Source organism: Hyla sarda, chromosome 9 (assembly GCF_029499605.1).
Source record: "Hyla sarda isolate aHylSar1 chromosome 9, aHylSar1.hap1, whole genome shotgun sequence".
NCBI classification, from domain to species: Eukaryota; Metazoa; Chordata; class Amphibia; order Anura; family Hylidae; genus Hyla; species Hyla sarda.
Genome location: NC_079197.1, coordinates 152044552 through 152058163, shown reverse-complemented (window position 1 = coordinate 152058163; position 13612 = coordinate 152044552). Strand labels below are relative to the sequence as shown.

Sequence of the window (13612 nt, the reverse complement as noted above, 5' to 3'; positions counted from 1 at the left end):
GGGACTCGAACCCTCAATCTTCTGATCCAAAGTCAGACGCCTTATCCATTAGGCCACACGGTCCTGACTGGTTGGCCCGTGTTAAGGATTCCGAACTACTTTAAAACTATCCAAGATTAATTACAATGTGTAAAAGATGATTTCCACTTATCACTGATCTCCCTCTTCTGAAAAAAAAAAAAAGATTGCTGTTTCTCTCTCTAATCAACAAACATTGATGTTCCTCATTCTCCGACAATAACAAAGGGATATTTAAAATTTTTAGTGTTCCCAAGGGGGAAGAGGAAAAGATACGGTAGCTGTGTTAGTCAGGATGGCCGAGTGGTCTAAGGTGCCAAACTCAAGAGTAGTTTCTTCCCCATACTTGGGTGTTCTGGTCTCCAGATGGAGGCGTGGGTTCAAATCCCACTTCTGACAATCCGTTTTTGGCCTAAGACACGGTCACGTGCCTCTAACTGATATTTTACTTTTAGGAGTCATGAGAGCACATTCTTACGAACGTTAAAAGGAGATGAACACGTCAACCAAGTGCCACTGCGACCACGAAGGGACTCAAACCCTCAATCTTCTGATCCGAAGTCAGACGCCTTATCCATTAGGCCACACGGTCCTGACTGGTTGGTTCAGTTAAGGATTCCGATCGCTTTAAAGTGGTTTTCGAACCACTTTAAAGCGATCCAAGATGAACTACAATGTGTAAAAGATGATTTCCACTTATCACTGATCTCCCACTTCTGAAAAAAAAAAAGATTGCTGTTTCTCTCTCTAATCAACAAACATTGATATTCTTCATTCTCCGACAATAACAAAGGGATATTTAACATTTTTATGTGTTCCCAAGGGGGAAGAGGAAAGGGTATGGTAGCTGTGTTTGTCAGGATGGCCGAGTGGTCTAAGGCGCCAGACTCAAGAGTAGTTTCTTCCCCATACTGGGGTGTTCTGGTCTCCAGATGGAGGCGTGGGTTCAAACCCCACTTCTGACAATGTGTTTTTGGCCTAAGACACGGTCACGTGCCTCTAACTGATATTCTACTTTTAGGAGTCATGAGAGCACATTCTTACGAACGTTAAAAGAGGAAATGAACACGTCAACCAAATGCAACCACAAGGGACTCGAACCCTCAATCTTCTGATTCGAAGTCAGACGCCTTATCCATTAGGCCACGCGGTCTTGTTTGGTTGGCCTGCGTTAAGGATTTCGAACCACTTTAAAGCGATCCAAGATGCACTACAATGTGTAAAAGATGATTTCCACTTATCACTGATCTCCCACTTCTGAAAAAAAAAAAAAATTGCTGTTTCTCTCTCTAATCAACAAACATTGATATTCTTCATTCTCCGACAATAACAAAGGGATATTTAACATTTTTAGTGTTCCCAAGGGGGAAGAGGAAAAGGAAAAGATACGGTAGCTGTGTTTTTCAGGATGGCCGAGTGGTCTAAGGCGCCAGACTCAAGAGTAGTTTCTTCCCCATACTTGGGTGTTTTGGTCTCCAGATGGAGGCGTGGGTTCAAATCCCACTTCTGACAATGCGTTTTTGGCCTAAGACACGGTCACGTGCCTCTAACTGATATTTTACTTTTAGGAGTCATGAGAGCACATTCTTACGAACGTTAAAAGGAGATGAACACATCAACCAAGTGAAACTGCGACCACGAAGGGACTCGAACCCTCAATCTTCTGATCCGAAGTCAGACGCCTTATCCATTAGGCCACGCGGTCTTGTTTGGTTGGCCTGCGTTTAGGATTTCGAACCACTTTAAAGCGATCCAAGATGAACTACAATGTGTAAAAGATGATTTCCATTTATCACTGATCTCCCAACTCTGAAAAAAAAAAGATTGCTGTTTCTCTCTCTAATCAACAAACATTGATATTCTTCATCCTCCGACTATAACAAAGGTATATTTAACATTTTTAGTGTTCCCAAGGGGGAAGAGGAAAAGGTAAGGAAGCTGTGTTTGTCAGGATGGCCGAGTGGTCTAAGGCGCCAGACTCAAGAGTAGTTTCTTCCCCATACTTGGGTGTTCTGGTCTCCAGATGGAGGCGTGGGTTCAAATCCCACTTCTGACAATGCGTTTTTGGCCTAAGACACGGTCACGTGCCTCTAACTGACATTTTACTTTTAGGAGTCATGAGAGCACATTCTTACGAACGTTAAAAGGAGATGAACACGTCAACCAAATGCGACCACGAAGGGACTCGAACCCTCAATCTTCTGATTCGAAGTCAGACACCTTTTCCATTAGGCCACGCGGTCTTGTTTGGTTGGCCTGCGTTAAGGATTTCGAACCACTTTAAAGCGATCCAAGATGAACTACAATGTGTAAAAGATGATTTCCACTTATCACTGATCTCCCACTTCTGAAAAAAAAAGAGATTGCTGTTTCTCTCTCTAATCAACAATCATTGATATTCTTCATCCTCCGACTATAACAAAGGGATATTTAACATTTATAGTGTTCCCAAGGGGGAAGAGGAAAAGGTAAGGAAGCTGTGTTTGTCAGGATGGCCGAGTGGTGGTCTAAGGCGCCAGACTCAAGAGTAGTTTCTTCCCCATACTTGGGTGTTCTGGTCTCCAGATGGAGGCGTGGGTTCAAATCCCACTTCTGACAATGTGTTTTTGGCCTAAGACACGGTCACGTGCCTCTAACTGATATTTTACTTTTAGGAGTCATGAGAGCACATTCTTACGAACGTTAAAAGGAGATGAACACGTCAACCAAGTGCCACTGCGACCACGAAGGGACTCGAACCCTCAATCTTCTGATCCGAAGTCAGACGCCTTATCCATTAGGCCACACGGTCCTGACTGGTTGGCCCGTGTTAAGGATTCCGAACTACTTTAAAACTATCCAAGATTAATTACAATGTGTAAAAGATGATTTCCACTTATCACTGATCTCCCTCTTCTGAAAAAAAAAAAGATTGCTGTTTCTCTCTCTAATCAACAAACATTGATATTCTTCATTCTCCGACAATAACAAAGGGATATTTAACATTTTTAGTGTTCCCAAGGGGGAAGAGGAAAAGATACGGTAGCTGTGTTTGTCAGGATGGCCTAGTGGTCTAAGGCGCCAGACTCAAGAGTAGTTTCTTCCCCATACTTGGGTGTTTTGGTCTCCAGATGGAGGCGTGGGTTCAAATCCCACTTCTGACAATGCGTTTTTGGCCTAAGACACGGTCACGTGCCTCTAACTGATATTTTACTTTTAGGAGTCATGAGAGCACATTCTTACGAACGTTAAAAGGAGATGAACACATCAACCAAGTGAAACTGCGACCACGAAGGGACTCGAACCCTCAATCTTCTGATCCGAAGTCAGACGCCTTATCCATTAGGCCACGCGGTCTTGTTTGGTTGGCCTGCGTTTAGGATTTCGAACCACTTTAAAGCGATCCAAGATGAACTACAATGTGTAAAAGATGATTTCCATTTATCACTGATCTCCCAACTCTGAAAAAAAAAAGATTGCTGTTTCTCTCTCTAATCAACAAACATTGATATTCTTCATCCTCCGACTATAACAAAGGTATATTTAACATTTTTAGTGTTCCCAAGGGGGAAGAGGAAAAGGTAAGGAAGCTGTGTTTGTCAGGATGGCCGAGTGGTCTAAGGCGCCAGACTCAAGAGTAGTTTCTTCCCCATACTTGGGTGTTCTGGTCTCCGGATGGAGGCATGGGTTCAAATCCCACTTCTGACAATGCGTTTTTGGCCTAAGACACGGTCACGTGCCTCTAACTGACATTTTACTTTTAGGAGTCATGAGAGCACTTTCTTACGAACGTTAAAAGGAGATGAACACGTCAACCAAATGCAACCACGAAGGGACTCGAACCCTCAATCTTCTGATTCGAAGTCAGACGCCTTATCCATTAGGCCACACGGTCCTGACTGGTTGGCCCGTGTTAAGGATTCCGAACTACTTTAAAACTATCCAAGATTAATTACAATGTGTAAAAGATGATTTCCACTTATCACTGATCTCCCTCTTCTGAAAAAAAAAAAAGATTGCTGTTTCTCTCTCTAATCAACAAACATTGATGTTCCTCATTCTCCGACAATAACAAAGGGATATTTAAAATTTTTAGTGTTCCCAAGGGGGAAGAGGAAAAGATACGGTAGCTGTGTTAGTCAGGATGGCCGAGTGGTCTAAGGTGCCAAACTCAAGAGTAGTTTCTTCCCCATACTTGGGTGTTCTGGTCTCCAGATGGAGGCGTGGGTTCAAATCCCACTTCTGACAATCCGTTTTTGGCCTAAGACACGGTCACGTGCCTCTAACTGATATTTTACTTTTAGGAGTCATGAGAGCACATTCTTACGAACGTTAAAAGGAGATGAACACGTCAACCAAGTGCCACTGCGACCACGAAGGGACTCAAACCCTCAATCTTCTGATCCGAAGTCAGACGCCTTATCCATTAGGCCACACGGTCCTGACTGGTTGGTTCAGTTAAGGATTCCGATCGCTTTAAAGTGGTTTTCGAACCACTTTAAAGCGATCCAAGATGAACTACAATGTGTAAAAGATGATTTCCACTTATCACTGATCTCCCACTTCTGAAAAAAAAAAAGATTGCTGTTTCTCTCTCTAATCAACAAACATTGATATTCTTCATTCTCCGACAATAACAAAGGGATATTTAACATTTTTAGTGTTCCCAAGGGGGAAGAGGAAAAGATACGGTAGCTGTGTTTGTCAGGATGGCCTAGTGGTCTAAGGCGCCAGACTCAAGAGTAGTTTCTTCCCCATACTTGGGTGTTTTGGTCTCCAGATGGAGGCGTGGGTTCAAATCCCACTTCTGACAATGCGTTTTTGGCCTAAGACACGGTCACGTGCCTCTAACTGATATTTTACTTTTAGGAGTCATGAGAGCACATTCTTACGAACGTTAAAAGGAGATGAACACATCAACCAAGTGAAACTGCGACCACGAAGGGACTCGAACCCTCAATCTTCTGATTCGAAGTCAGACGCCTTATCCATTAGGCCACGCGGTCTTGTTTGGTTGGCCTGCGTTTAGGATTTCGAACCACTTTAAAGCGATCCAAGATGAACTACAATGTGTAAAAGAAGATTTCCATTTATCACTGATCTCCCACTTCTGAAAAAAAAAAAAGATTGCTGTTTCTCTCTCTAATCAACAAACATTGATATTCTTCATTCTCCGACAATAACAAAGGGATATTTAACATTTTTAGTGTTCCCAAGGGGGAAGAGGAAAGGGTATGGTAGCTGTGTTTGTCAGGATGGCCGAGTGGTCTAAGGCGCCAGACTCAAGAGTAGTTTCTTCCCCATACTTGGGTGTTCTGGTCTCCAGATGGAGGCGTGGGTTCAAATCCCACTTCTGACAATGTGTTTTTGGCCTAAGACACGGTCACGTGCCTCTAACTGATATTCTACTTTTAGGAGTCATGAGAGTACATTCTTACGAACGTTAAAAGGAGATGAACACGTCAACCAAATGCGACCACGAAGGGACTCGAACCCTCAATCTTCTGATTCGAAGTCAGACGCCTTATCCATTAGGCCACGCGGTCTTGTTTGGTCGGCCTGCGTTAAGGATTTCGAACCACTTTAAAGCGATCCAAGATGAACTACAATGTGTAAAAGATGATTTCCACTTATCACTGATCTCCCACTTCTGAAAAAAAAAGAGATTGCTGTTTCTCTCTCTAATCAACAAACATTGATATTCTTCATCCTCCGACTATAACAAAGGGATATTTAACATTTATAGTGTTCCCAAGGGGGAAGAGGAAAAGGTAAGGAAGCTGTGTTTGTCAGGATGGCCGAGTGGTCTAAGGCGCCAGACTCAAGAGTAGTTTCTTCCCCATACTTGGGTGTTCTGGTCTCCAGATGGAGGCGTGGGTTCAAATCCCACTTCTGACAATGCGTTTTTGGCCTAAGACACGGTCACGTGCCTCTAACTGATATTTTACTTTTAGGAGTCAAGAGAGCACATTCTTCCGAACGTTAAAAGGAGATGAACACGTCAACCAAATTCCACTGCGACCACGAAGGGACTCGAACCCTCAATCTTCTGATCCGAAGTCAGACGCCTTATCCATTAGGCCACACGGTCCTGACTGGTTGGCCCGTGTTAAGGATTCCAAACTACTTTAAAACTATCCAAGATTAATTACAATGTGTAAAAGATGATTTCCACTTATCACTGATCTCCCACTTCTGAAAAAAAAAAAAGATTTCCTGTTCCCAAGGGGGTATGGTAGCTGTGTTTGTCAGGATGGCCGAGTGGTCTAAGGCGCCAGACTCAAGAGTAGTTTCTTCCCCATACTTGGGTGTTCTGGTCTCCAGATGTAGGCGTGGGTTCAAATCCCACTTCTGACAATACGTTTTTGGCCTAAGACACGGTCACGTGCCTCTAACTGATATTTTACTTTTAGGAGTCATGAGAGCACATTCTTACGAACGTTAAAAGGAGATGAACACGTCAACCAAGTGCCACTGCGATCACGAAGGGACTCAAACCGTGAATCTTCTGATCCGAAGTCAGACGCCTTATCCATTAGGCCACACGGTCCTGACTAGTTGGCTCATGTTAAGGATTCCGAACTACTTTAAAACTATCCAAGATTAATTACAATGTGTAAAAGATGATTTCCACTTATCACTGATCTCCCACTTCTGAAAAAAAAAAGATTGCTGTTTCTCTCTCTAATCAACAAACATTGATATTCTTCATTCTCCGACAATAACAAAGGGATATTTAGCATTTTTAGTGTTCCCAAGGGGGAAGAGGAAATGGGACGGTAGCTGTGTTTGTCAGGATGGCCGAGTGGTCTAAGGCGCCAGACTCAAGAGTAGTTTCTTCCCCATACTTGGGTGTTCTGGTCTCCAGATGGAGGCGTGGGTTCAAATCCCACTTCTGACAATGCGTTTTTGGCCTAAGACACGGTCACGTGCCTCTAACTGATATTTTACTTTTAAGAGTCATGAGAGCACATTCTTACGAACGTTAAAAGGAGATGAACACGTCAACCAAGTGCCACTGCGACCACGAAGGGACTCGAACCCTCAATCTTCTGATCCGAAGTCAGACGCCTTATCCATTAGGCCACACGGTCCTGACTGGTTGGCCAGTGTTAAGGATTCCGAACTACTTTAAAACTATCCAAGATTAATTACAATGTGTAAAAGATGATTTCCACTTATCACTGATCTCCCACTTCTGAAAAAAAAAAAGATTGCTGTTTCTCTCTCTAATCAACAAACATTGATATTCTTCATTCTCCGACAATAACAAAGGGATATTTAACATTTTTAGTGTTCCCAAGGAGGAAGAGGAAAGGGTATGGTAGCTGTGTTTGTCAGGATGGCCGAGTGGTCCAAGGTGCCAGACTCAAGAGTAGTTTCTTCCCCATACTTGGGTGATCTGGTCTCCAGATGGAGGTGTGGGTTCAAATCCCACTTCTGACAATGTGTTTTTGGCCTAAGACACGGTCACGTGCCTCTAACTGATATTCTACTTTTAGGAGTCATGAGAGCACATTCTTACGAACGTTAAAAGAGGAAATGAACACGTCACCCAAATGCGACCACAAGGGACTCGAACCCTCAATCTTCTAATCAGAAGTCAGACGCCTTATCCATTAGGCCACACGGTCTTGTTTGGTTGGCCTGCGTTTAGGATTTCGAACCACTTTAAAGCGATCCAAGATGAACTACAATGTGTAAAAGATGATTTCCATTTATCACTGATCTCCCAACTCTGAAAAAAAAAAGATTGCTGTTTCTCTCTCTAATCAACAAACATTGATATTCTTCATCCTCCGACTATAACAAAGGTATATTTAACATTTTAAGTGTTCCCAAGGGGGAAGAGGAAAAGGTAAGGAAGCTGTGTTTGTCAGGATGGCCGAGTGGTCTAAGGCGCCAGACTCAAGAGTAGTTTCTTCCCCATACTTGGGTGTTCTGGTCTCCAGATGGAGGCGTGGGTTCAAATCCCACTTCTGACAATGCGTTTTTGGCCTAAGACACGGTCACGTGCCTCTAACTGACATTTTACTTTTAGGAGTCATGAGAGCACATTCTTACTAACGTTAAAAGGAGATGAACACGTCAACCAAATGCAACCACGAAGGGACTCGAACCCTCAATCTTCTGATTCGAAGTCAGACGCCTTATCCATTAGACCACGCGGTCTTGTTTGGTTGGCCTGCGTTAAGGATTTCGAACCACTTTAAAGCGATCCAAGATGAACTACAATGTGTAAAAGATGATTTCCACTTATCACTGATCTCCCACTTCTGAAAAAAAAAAAGATTGCTGTTTCTCTCTCTAATCAACAAACATTGATATTCTTCATTCTCCGACAATAACAAAGGGATATTTAACATTTTTAGTGTTCCCAAGGGGGAAGAGGAAAGGGTATGGTAGCTGTGTTTGTCAGGATGGCCGAGTGGTCTAAGGCGCCAGACTCAAGAGTAGTTTCTTCCCCATACTTGGGTGTTCTGGTCTCCAGATGGAGGCGTGGGTTCAAATCCCACTTCTGACAATGTGTTTTTGGCCTAAGACACGGTCACGTGCCTCTAACTGATATTCTAGCTTTAGGAGTCATGAGAGCACATTCTTACGAACGTTAAAAGAGGAAATGAACACGTCAACCAAATGCGACCACAAGGGACTCGAACCCTCAATCTTCTGATTCGAAGTCAGACGCCTTATCCATTAGGCCACACGGTCTTGTTTTGTTGGCCTGCGTTAATGATTTCGAACCACTTTAAAGCGATCCAAGATGAACTACAATGTGTAAAAGATGATTTCCACTTATCACTGATCTCCTACTTCTGAAAAAAAAAAGATTGCTGTTTCTCTCTCTAATCAACAAACATTGATATTCTTCATTCTCCGACAATAACAAAGGGATATTTAACATTTTTAGTGTTCCCAAGGGGGAAGAGGAAAGGGTATGGTAGCTGTGTTTGTCAGGATGGCCGAGTGGTCTAAGGCGCCAGACTCAAGAGTAGTTTCTTCCCCATACTTGGGTGTTCTGGTCTCCAGATGGAGGCGTGGGTTCAAATCCCACTTCTGACAATGTGTTTTTGGCCTAAGACACGGTCACGTGCCTCTAACTGATATTTTACTTTTAGGAGTCATGAGAGCACATTCTTACGAACGTTAAAAGGAGATGAACACATCAACCAAGTGAAACTGCGACCACGAAGGGACTCGAACCCTCAATCTTCTGATCCGAAGTCAGACACCTTATCCATTAGGCCACGCGGTCTTGTTTGGTTGGCCTGCGTTAAGGATTTCGAACCACATTAAAGCGATCCAAGATGAACTACAATGTGTAAAAGATGATTTCCACTTATCACTGATCTCCCACTTCTGAAAAAAAAAAAGATTGCTGTTTCTCTCTCTAATCAACAAACATTGATATTCTTCATTCTCCGACAATAACAAAGGGATATTTAACATTTTTAGTGTTCCCAAGGGGGAAGAGGAAAGGGTATGGTAGCTGTGTTTGTCAGGATGGCCGAGTGGTCTAAGGCACCAGACTCAAGAGTAGTTTCTTCCCCATACTTGGGTGTTCTGGTCTCCAGATGGAGGCGTGGGTTCAAATCCCACTTCTGACAATGTGTTTTTGGCCTAAGACACAGTCACGTGCCTCTAACTGACATTTTACTTTTAGGAGTCATGAGAGCACATTCTTACGAACGTTAAAAGGAGATGAACACGTCAACTTAATGCGACCACGAAGGGACTCGAACCCTCAATCTTCTGATTCGAAGTCAGACGCTTTATCCATTAGGCCACGCAGTCTTGTTTGGTTGGCCTGCGTTTAGGATTTCGAACCACTTTAAAGCGATCCAAGATGAACTACAATGTGTAAAAGAAGATTTCCATTTATCACTGATCTCCCACTTCTGAAAAAAAAAAGATTGCTGTTTCTCTCTCTAATCAACAAACATTGATATTCTTCATTCTCCGACAATAACAAAGGGATATTTAACATTTTTAGTGTTCCCAAGGGGGAAGAGGAAAGGGTATGGTAGCTGTGTTTGTCAGGATGGCCGAGTGGTCTAAGGCGCCAGACTCAAGAGTAGTTTCTTTCCCATACTTGGGTGTTCTGGTCTCCAGATGGAGGCGTGTGTTCAAATCCCACTTCTGACAATGTGTTTTTGGCCTAAGACACGGTCACGTGCCTCTAACTGATATGCTACTTTTAGGAGTCATGAGAGTACATTCTTACGAACGTTAAAAGGAGATGAACACGTCAACCAAATGCGACCACGAAGGGACTCGAACCCTCAATCTTCTGATTCGAAGTCAGACGCCTTATCCATTAGGCCACGCGGTCTTGTTTGGTCGGCCTGCGTTAAGGATTTCGAACCACTTTAAAGCGATCCAAGATGAACTACAATGTGTAAAAGATGATTTCCACTTATCACTGATCTCCCACTTCTGAAAAAAAAAGAGATTGCTGTTTCTCTCTCTAATCAACAAACATTGATATTCTTCATCCTCCGACTATAACAAAGGGATATTTAACATTTATAGTGTTCCCAAGGGGGAAGAGGAAAAGGTAAGGAAGCTGTGTTTGTCAGGATGGCCGAGTGGTCTAAGGCGCCAGACTCAAGAGTAGTTTCTTCCCCATACTTGGGTGTTCTGGTCTCCAGATGGAGGCGTGGGTTCAAATCCCACTTCTGACAATGCGTTTTTGGCCTAAGACACGGTCACGTGCCTCTAACTGATATTTTACTTTTAGGAGTCAAGAGAGCACATTCTTCCGAACGTTAAAAGGAGATGAACACGTCAACCAAATTCCACTGCGACCACGAAGGGACTCGAACCCTCAATCTTCTGATCCGAAGTCAGACGCCTTATCCATTAGGCCACACGGTCCTGACTGGTTGGCCCGTGTTAAGGATTCCAAACTACTTTAAAACTATCCAAGATTAATTACAATGTGTAAAAGATGATTTCCACTTATCACTGATCTCCCACTTCTGAAAAAAAAAAGATTGCTGTTTCTCTCTCTAATCAACAAACATTGATATTCTTCATTCTCCGACAATAACAAAGGGATATTTAGCATTTTTAGTGTTCCCAAGGGGGAAGAGGAAATGGGACGGTAGCTGTGTTTGTCAGGATGGCCGAGTGGTCTAAGGCGCCAGACTCAAGAGTAGTTTCTTCCCCATACTTGGGTGTTCTGGTCTCCAGATGGAGGCGTGGGTTCAAATCCCACTTCTGACAATGCGTTTTTGGCCTAAGACACGGTCACGTGCCTCTAACTGATATTCTCTTTTTAGGAGTCATGAGAGCACATTCTTACGAACGTTAAAAGAGGAAATGAACACGTCAACCAAATGCGACCACGAAGGGACTCGAACCCTCAATCTTCTGATTCGAAGTCAGACACCTTATCCATTAGGCCACGCGGTCTTGTTTGGTTGGCCTGCGTTAAGGATTTCGAACCACTTTAAAGCGATCCAAGATGAACTACAATGTGTAAAAGATGATTTCCACTTATCACTGATCTCCCACTTCTGAAAAAAAAAGAGATTGCTGTTTCTCTCTCTAATCAACAAACATTGATATTCTTCATCCTCCGACTATAACAAAGGGATATTTAACATTTATAGTGTTCCCAAGGGGGAAGAGGAAAAGGTAAGGAAGCTGTGTTTGTCAGGATGGCCGAGTGGTCTAAGGCGCCAGACTCAAGAGTAATTTCTTCCCCATACTTGGGTGTTCTGGTCTCCAGATGGAGGCGTGGGTTCAAATCCCACTTCTGACAATGTGTTTTTGGCCTAAGACACGGTCACGTGCCTCTAACTGATATTTTACTTTTAAGAGTCATGAGAGCACATTCTTACGAACGTTAAAAGGAGATGAACACGTCAACCAAGTGCCACTGCGACCACGAAGGGACTCGAACCCTCAATCTTCTGATCCGAAGTCAGACGCCTTATCCATTAGGCCACACGGTCCTGACTGGTTGGCCAGTGTTAAGGATTCCGAACTACTTTAAAACTATCCAAGATTAATTACAATGTGTAAAAGATGATTTCCACTTATCACTGATCTCCCACTTCTGAAAAAAAAAAAGATTGCTGTTTCTCTCTCTAATCAACAAACATTGATATTCTTCATTCTCCGACAATAACAAAGGGATATTTAACATTTTTAGTGTTCCCAAGGAGGAAGAGGAAAGGGTATGGTAGCTGTGTTTGTCAGGATGGCCGAGTGGTCCAAGGTGCCAGACTCAAGAGTAGTTTCTTCCCCATACTTGGGTGTTCTGGTCTCCAGATGGAGGTGTGGGTTCAAATCCCACTTCTGACAATGTGTTTTTGGCCTAAGACACGGTCACGTGCCTCTAACTGATATTCTACTTTTAGGAGTCATGAGAGCACATTCTTACGAACGTTAAAAGAGGAAATGAACACGTCACCCAAATGCGACCACAAGGGACTCGAACCCTCAATCTTCTAATCAGAAGTCAGACGCCTTATCCATTAGGCCACGCGGTCTTGTTTGGTTGGCCTGCGTTTAGGATTTCGAACCACTTTAAAGCGATCCAAGATGAACTACAATGTGTAAAAGATGATTTCCATTTATCACTGATCTCCCAACTCTGAAAAAAAAAAGATTGCTGTTTCTCTCTCTAATCAACAAACATTGATATTCTTCATCCTCCGACTATAACAAAGGTATATTTAACATTTTAAGTGTTCCCAAGGGGGAAGAGGAAAAGGTAAGGAAGCTGTGTTTGTCAGGATGGCCGAGTGGTCTAAGGCGCCAGACTCAAGAGTAGTTTCTTCCCCATACTTGGGTGTTCTGGTCTCCAGATGAAGGCGTGGGTTCAAATCCCACTTCTGACAATGCGTTTTTGGCCTAAGACACGGTCACGTGCCTCTAACTGACATTTTACTTTTAGGAGTCATGAGAGCACATTCTTACTAACGTTAAAAGGAGATGAACACGTCAACCAAATGCAACCACGAAGGGACTCGAACCCTCAATCTTCTGATTCGAAGTCAGACGCCTTATCCATTAGACCACGCGGTCTTGTTTGGTTGGCCTGCGTTAAGGATTTCAAACCACTTTAAAGCGATCCAAGATGAACTACAATGTGTAAAAGATGATTTCCACTTATCACTGATCTCCCACTTCTGAAAAAAAGATTGCTGTTTCTCTCTCTAATCAACAAACATTGATATTCTTCATTCTCCGACAATAACAAAGGGATATTTAACATTTTTAGTGTTCCCAAGGGGGAAGAGGAAAGGGTATGGTAGCTGTGTTTGTCAGGATGGCCGAGTGGTCTAAGGCGCCAGACTCAAGAGTAGTTTCTTCCCCATACTTGGGTGTTCTGGTCTCCAGATGGAGGCGTGGGTTCAAATCCCACTTCTGACAATGTGTTTTTGGCCTAAGACACGGTCACGTGCCTCTAACTGATATTCTACCTTTAGGAGTCATGAGAGCACATTCTTACGAACGTTAAAAGAGGAAATGAACACGTCAACCAAATGCGACCACAAGGGACTCGAACCCTCAATCTTCTGATTCGAAGTCAGACGCCTTATCCATTAGGCCACACGGTCTTGTTTTGTTGGCCTGCGTTAGTGATTTCGAACCACTT

At 43.3% G+C, this 13612-nt stretch overlaps 34 non-coding genes across 34 annotated transcripts; 15 read left to right on the top strand and 19 right to left on the bottom strand.

The window, feature by feature from the left end:
* Window positions 1-537: 537 nt before the first annotated feature.
* On the bottom strand, window positions 538-610 carry TRNAR-UCG (transfer RNA arginine (anticodon UCG)). The gene has a single exon. It is a non-coding gene; the product is annotated as a tRNA-Arg (tRNA).
* Window positions 611-873: 263 nt separating this feature from the next.
* On the top strand, window positions 874-983 carry TRNAL-CAA (transfer RNA leucine (anticodon CAA)). Its single transcript has 2 exons — window positions 874-911; window positions 938-983. It is a non-coding gene; the product is annotated as a tRNA-Leu (tRNA).
* Window positions 984-1650: 667 nt separating this feature from the next.
* TRNAR-UCG (transfer RNA arginine (anticodon UCG)) lies at window positions 1651-1723 on the bottom strand. Its single transcript has one exon. It is a non-coding gene; the product is annotated as a tRNA-Arg (tRNA).
* A 241-nt stretch (window positions 1724-1964) lies between these two features.
* Window positions 1965-2074, top strand: TRNAL-CAA (transfer RNA leucine (anticodon CAA)). The gene is made up of 2 exons: window positions 1965-2002; window positions 2029-2074. It is a non-coding gene; the product is annotated as a tRNA-Leu (tRNA).
* A 114-nt stretch (window positions 2075-2188) lies between these two features.
* TRNAR-UCG (transfer RNA arginine (anticodon UCG)) lies at window positions 2189-2261 on the bottom strand. Its single transcript has one exon. It is a non-coding gene; the product is annotated as a tRNA-Arg (tRNA).
* Window positions 2262-2503: 242 nt separating this feature from the next.
* Window positions 2504-2616, top strand: TRNAL-CAA (transfer RNA leucine (anticodon CAA)). The gene is made up of 2 exons: window positions 2504-2544; window positions 2571-2616. It is a non-coding gene; the product is annotated as a tRNA-Leu (tRNA).
* A 120-nt stretch (window positions 2617-2736) lies between these two features.
* TRNAR-UCG (transfer RNA arginine (anticodon UCG)) lies at window positions 2737-2809 on the bottom strand. Its single transcript has one exon. It is a non-coding gene; the product is annotated as a tRNA-Arg (tRNA).
* Window positions 2810-3281: 472 nt separating this feature from the next.
* Window positions 3282-3354, bottom strand: TRNAR-UCG (transfer RNA arginine (anticodon UCG)). Its single transcript has one exon. It is a non-coding gene; the product is annotated as a tRNA-Arg (tRNA).
* Window positions 3355-3819: 465 nt separating this feature from the next.
* Window positions 3820-3892, bottom strand: TRNAR-UCG (transfer RNA arginine (anticodon UCG)). The gene has a single exon. It is a non-coding gene; the product is annotated as a tRNA-Arg (tRNA).
* A 473-nt stretch (window positions 3893-4365) lies between these two features.
* Window positions 4366-4438, bottom strand: TRNAR-UCG (transfer RNA arginine (anticodon UCG)). The gene has a single exon. It is a non-coding gene; the product is annotated as a tRNA-Arg (tRNA).
* Window positions 4439-4930: 492 nt separating this feature from the next.
* Window positions 4931-5003, bottom strand: TRNAR-UCG (transfer RNA arginine (anticodon UCG)). The gene has a single exon. It is a non-coding gene; the product is annotated as a tRNA-Arg (tRNA).
* A 243-nt stretch (window positions 5004-5246) lies between these two features.
* Window positions 5247-5356, top strand: TRNAL-CAA (transfer RNA leucine (anticodon CAA)). Its single transcript has 2 exons — window positions 5247-5284; window positions 5311-5356. It is a non-coding gene; the product is annotated as a tRNA-Leu (tRNA).
* A 114-nt stretch (window positions 5357-5470) lies between these two features.
* Window positions 5471-5543, bottom strand: TRNAR-UCG (transfer RNA arginine (anticodon UCG)). The gene has a single exon. It is a non-coding gene; the product is annotated as a tRNA-Arg (tRNA).
* Window positions 5544-5785: 242 nt separating this feature from the next.
* TRNAL-CAA (transfer RNA leucine (anticodon CAA)) lies at window positions 5786-5895 on the top strand. Its single transcript has 2 exons — window positions 5786-5823; window positions 5850-5895. It is a non-coding gene; the product is annotated as a tRNA-Leu (tRNA).
* A 120-nt stretch (window positions 5896-6015) lies between these two features.
* TRNAR-UCG (transfer RNA arginine (anticodon UCG)) lies at window positions 6016-6088 on the bottom strand. Its single transcript has one exon. It is a non-coding gene; the product is annotated as a tRNA-Arg (tRNA).
* Window positions 6089-6788: 700 nt separating this feature from the next.
* Window positions 6789-6898, top strand: TRNAL-CAA (transfer RNA leucine (anticodon CAA)). Its single transcript has 2 exons — window positions 6789-6826; window positions 6853-6898. It is a non-coding gene; the product is annotated as a tRNA-Leu (tRNA).
* Window positions 6899-7018: 120 nt separating this feature from the next.
* On the bottom strand, window positions 7019-7091 carry TRNAR-UCG (transfer RNA arginine (anticodon UCG)). The gene has a single exon. It is a non-coding gene; the product is annotated as a tRNA-Arg (tRNA).
* A 242-nt stretch (window positions 7092-7333) lies between these two features.
* On the top strand, window positions 7334-7443 carry TRNAL-CAA (transfer RNA leucine (anticodon CAA)). The gene is made up of 2 exons: window positions 7334-7371; window positions 7398-7443. It is a non-coding gene; the product is annotated as a tRNA-Leu (tRNA).
* Window positions 7444-7872: 429 nt separating this feature from the next.
* Window positions 7873-7982, top strand: TRNAL-CAA (transfer RNA leucine (anticodon CAA)). The gene is made up of 2 exons: window positions 7873-7910; window positions 7937-7982. It is a non-coding gene; the product is annotated as a tRNA-Leu (tRNA).
* A 114-nt stretch (window positions 7983-8096) lies between these two features.
* Window positions 8097-8169, bottom strand: TRNAR-UCG (transfer RNA arginine (anticodon UCG)). The gene has a single exon. It is a non-coding gene; the product is annotated as a tRNA-Arg (tRNA).
* Window positions 8170-8411: 242 nt separating this feature from the next.
* Window positions 8412-8521, top strand: TRNAL-CAA (transfer RNA leucine (anticodon CAA)). The gene is made up of 2 exons: window positions 8412-8449; window positions 8476-8521. It is a non-coding gene; the product is annotated as a tRNA-Leu (tRNA).
* A 429-nt stretch (window positions 8522-8950) lies between these two features.
* On the top strand, window positions 8951-9060 carry TRNAL-CAA (transfer RNA leucine (anticodon CAA)). The gene is made up of 2 exons: window positions 8951-8988; window positions 9015-9060. It is a non-coding gene; the product is annotated as a tRNA-Leu (tRNA).
* Window positions 9061-9180: 120 nt separating this feature from the next.
* TRNAR-UCG (transfer RNA arginine (anticodon UCG)) lies at window positions 9181-9253 on the bottom strand. The gene has a single exon. It is a non-coding gene; the product is annotated as a tRNA-Arg (tRNA).
* A 242-nt stretch (window positions 9254-9495) lies between these two features.
* Window positions 9496-9605, top strand: TRNAL-CAA (transfer RNA leucine (anticodon CAA)). The gene is made up of 2 exons: window positions 9496-9533; window positions 9560-9605. It is a non-coding gene; the product is annotated as a tRNA-Leu (tRNA).
* Window positions 9606-9719: 114 nt separating this feature from the next.
* TRNAR-UCG (transfer RNA arginine (anticodon UCG)) lies at window positions 9720-9792 on the bottom strand. The gene has a single exon. It is a non-coding gene; the product is annotated as a tRNA-Arg (tRNA).
* Window positions 9793-10257: 465 nt separating this feature from the next.
* TRNAR-UCG (transfer RNA arginine (anticodon UCG)) lies at window positions 10258-10330 on the bottom strand. Its single transcript has one exon. It is a non-coding gene; the product is annotated as a tRNA-Arg (tRNA).
* Window positions 10331-10572: 242 nt separating this feature from the next.
* Window positions 10573-10682, top strand: TRNAL-CAA (transfer RNA leucine (anticodon CAA)). The gene is made up of 2 exons: window positions 10573-10610; window positions 10637-10682. It is a non-coding gene; the product is annotated as a tRNA-Leu (tRNA).
* Window positions 10683-10802: 120 nt separating this feature from the next.
* TRNAR-UCG (transfer RNA arginine (anticodon UCG)) lies at window positions 10803-10875 on the bottom strand. The gene has a single exon. It is a non-coding gene; the product is annotated as a tRNA-Arg (tRNA).
* A 241-nt stretch (window positions 10876-11116) lies between these two features.
* TRNAL-CAA (transfer RNA leucine (anticodon CAA)) lies at window positions 11117-11226 on the top strand. Its single transcript has 2 exons — window positions 11117-11154; window positions 11181-11226. It is a non-coding gene; the product is annotated as a tRNA-Leu (tRNA).
* Window positions 11227-11342: 116 nt separating this feature from the next.
* On the bottom strand, window positions 11343-11415 carry TRNAR-UCG (transfer RNA arginine (anticodon UCG)). The gene has a single exon. It is a non-coding gene; the product is annotated as a tRNA-Arg (tRNA).
* Window positions 11416-11657: 242 nt separating this feature from the next.
* On the top strand, window positions 11658-11767 carry TRNAL-CAA (transfer RNA leucine (anticodon CAA)). The gene is made up of 2 exons: window positions 11658-11695; window positions 11722-11767. It is a non-coding gene; the product is annotated as a tRNA-Leu (tRNA).
* A 120-nt stretch (window positions 11768-11887) lies between these two features.
* On the bottom strand, window positions 11888-11960 carry TRNAR-UCG (transfer RNA arginine (anticodon UCG)). Its single transcript has one exon. It is a non-coding gene; the product is annotated as a tRNA-Arg (tRNA).
* A 1005-nt stretch (window positions 11961-12965) lies between these two features.
* On the bottom strand, window positions 12966-13038 carry TRNAR-UCG (transfer RNA arginine (anticodon UCG)). Its single transcript has one exon. It is a non-coding gene; the product is annotated as a tRNA-Arg (tRNA).
* A 238-nt stretch (window positions 13039-13276) lies between these two features.
* On the top strand, window positions 13277-13386 carry TRNAL-CAA (transfer RNA leucine (anticodon CAA)). Its single transcript has 2 exons — window positions 13277-13314; window positions 13341-13386. It is a non-coding gene; the product is annotated as a tRNA-Leu (tRNA).
* Window positions 13387-13612: the final 226 nt, after the last annotated feature.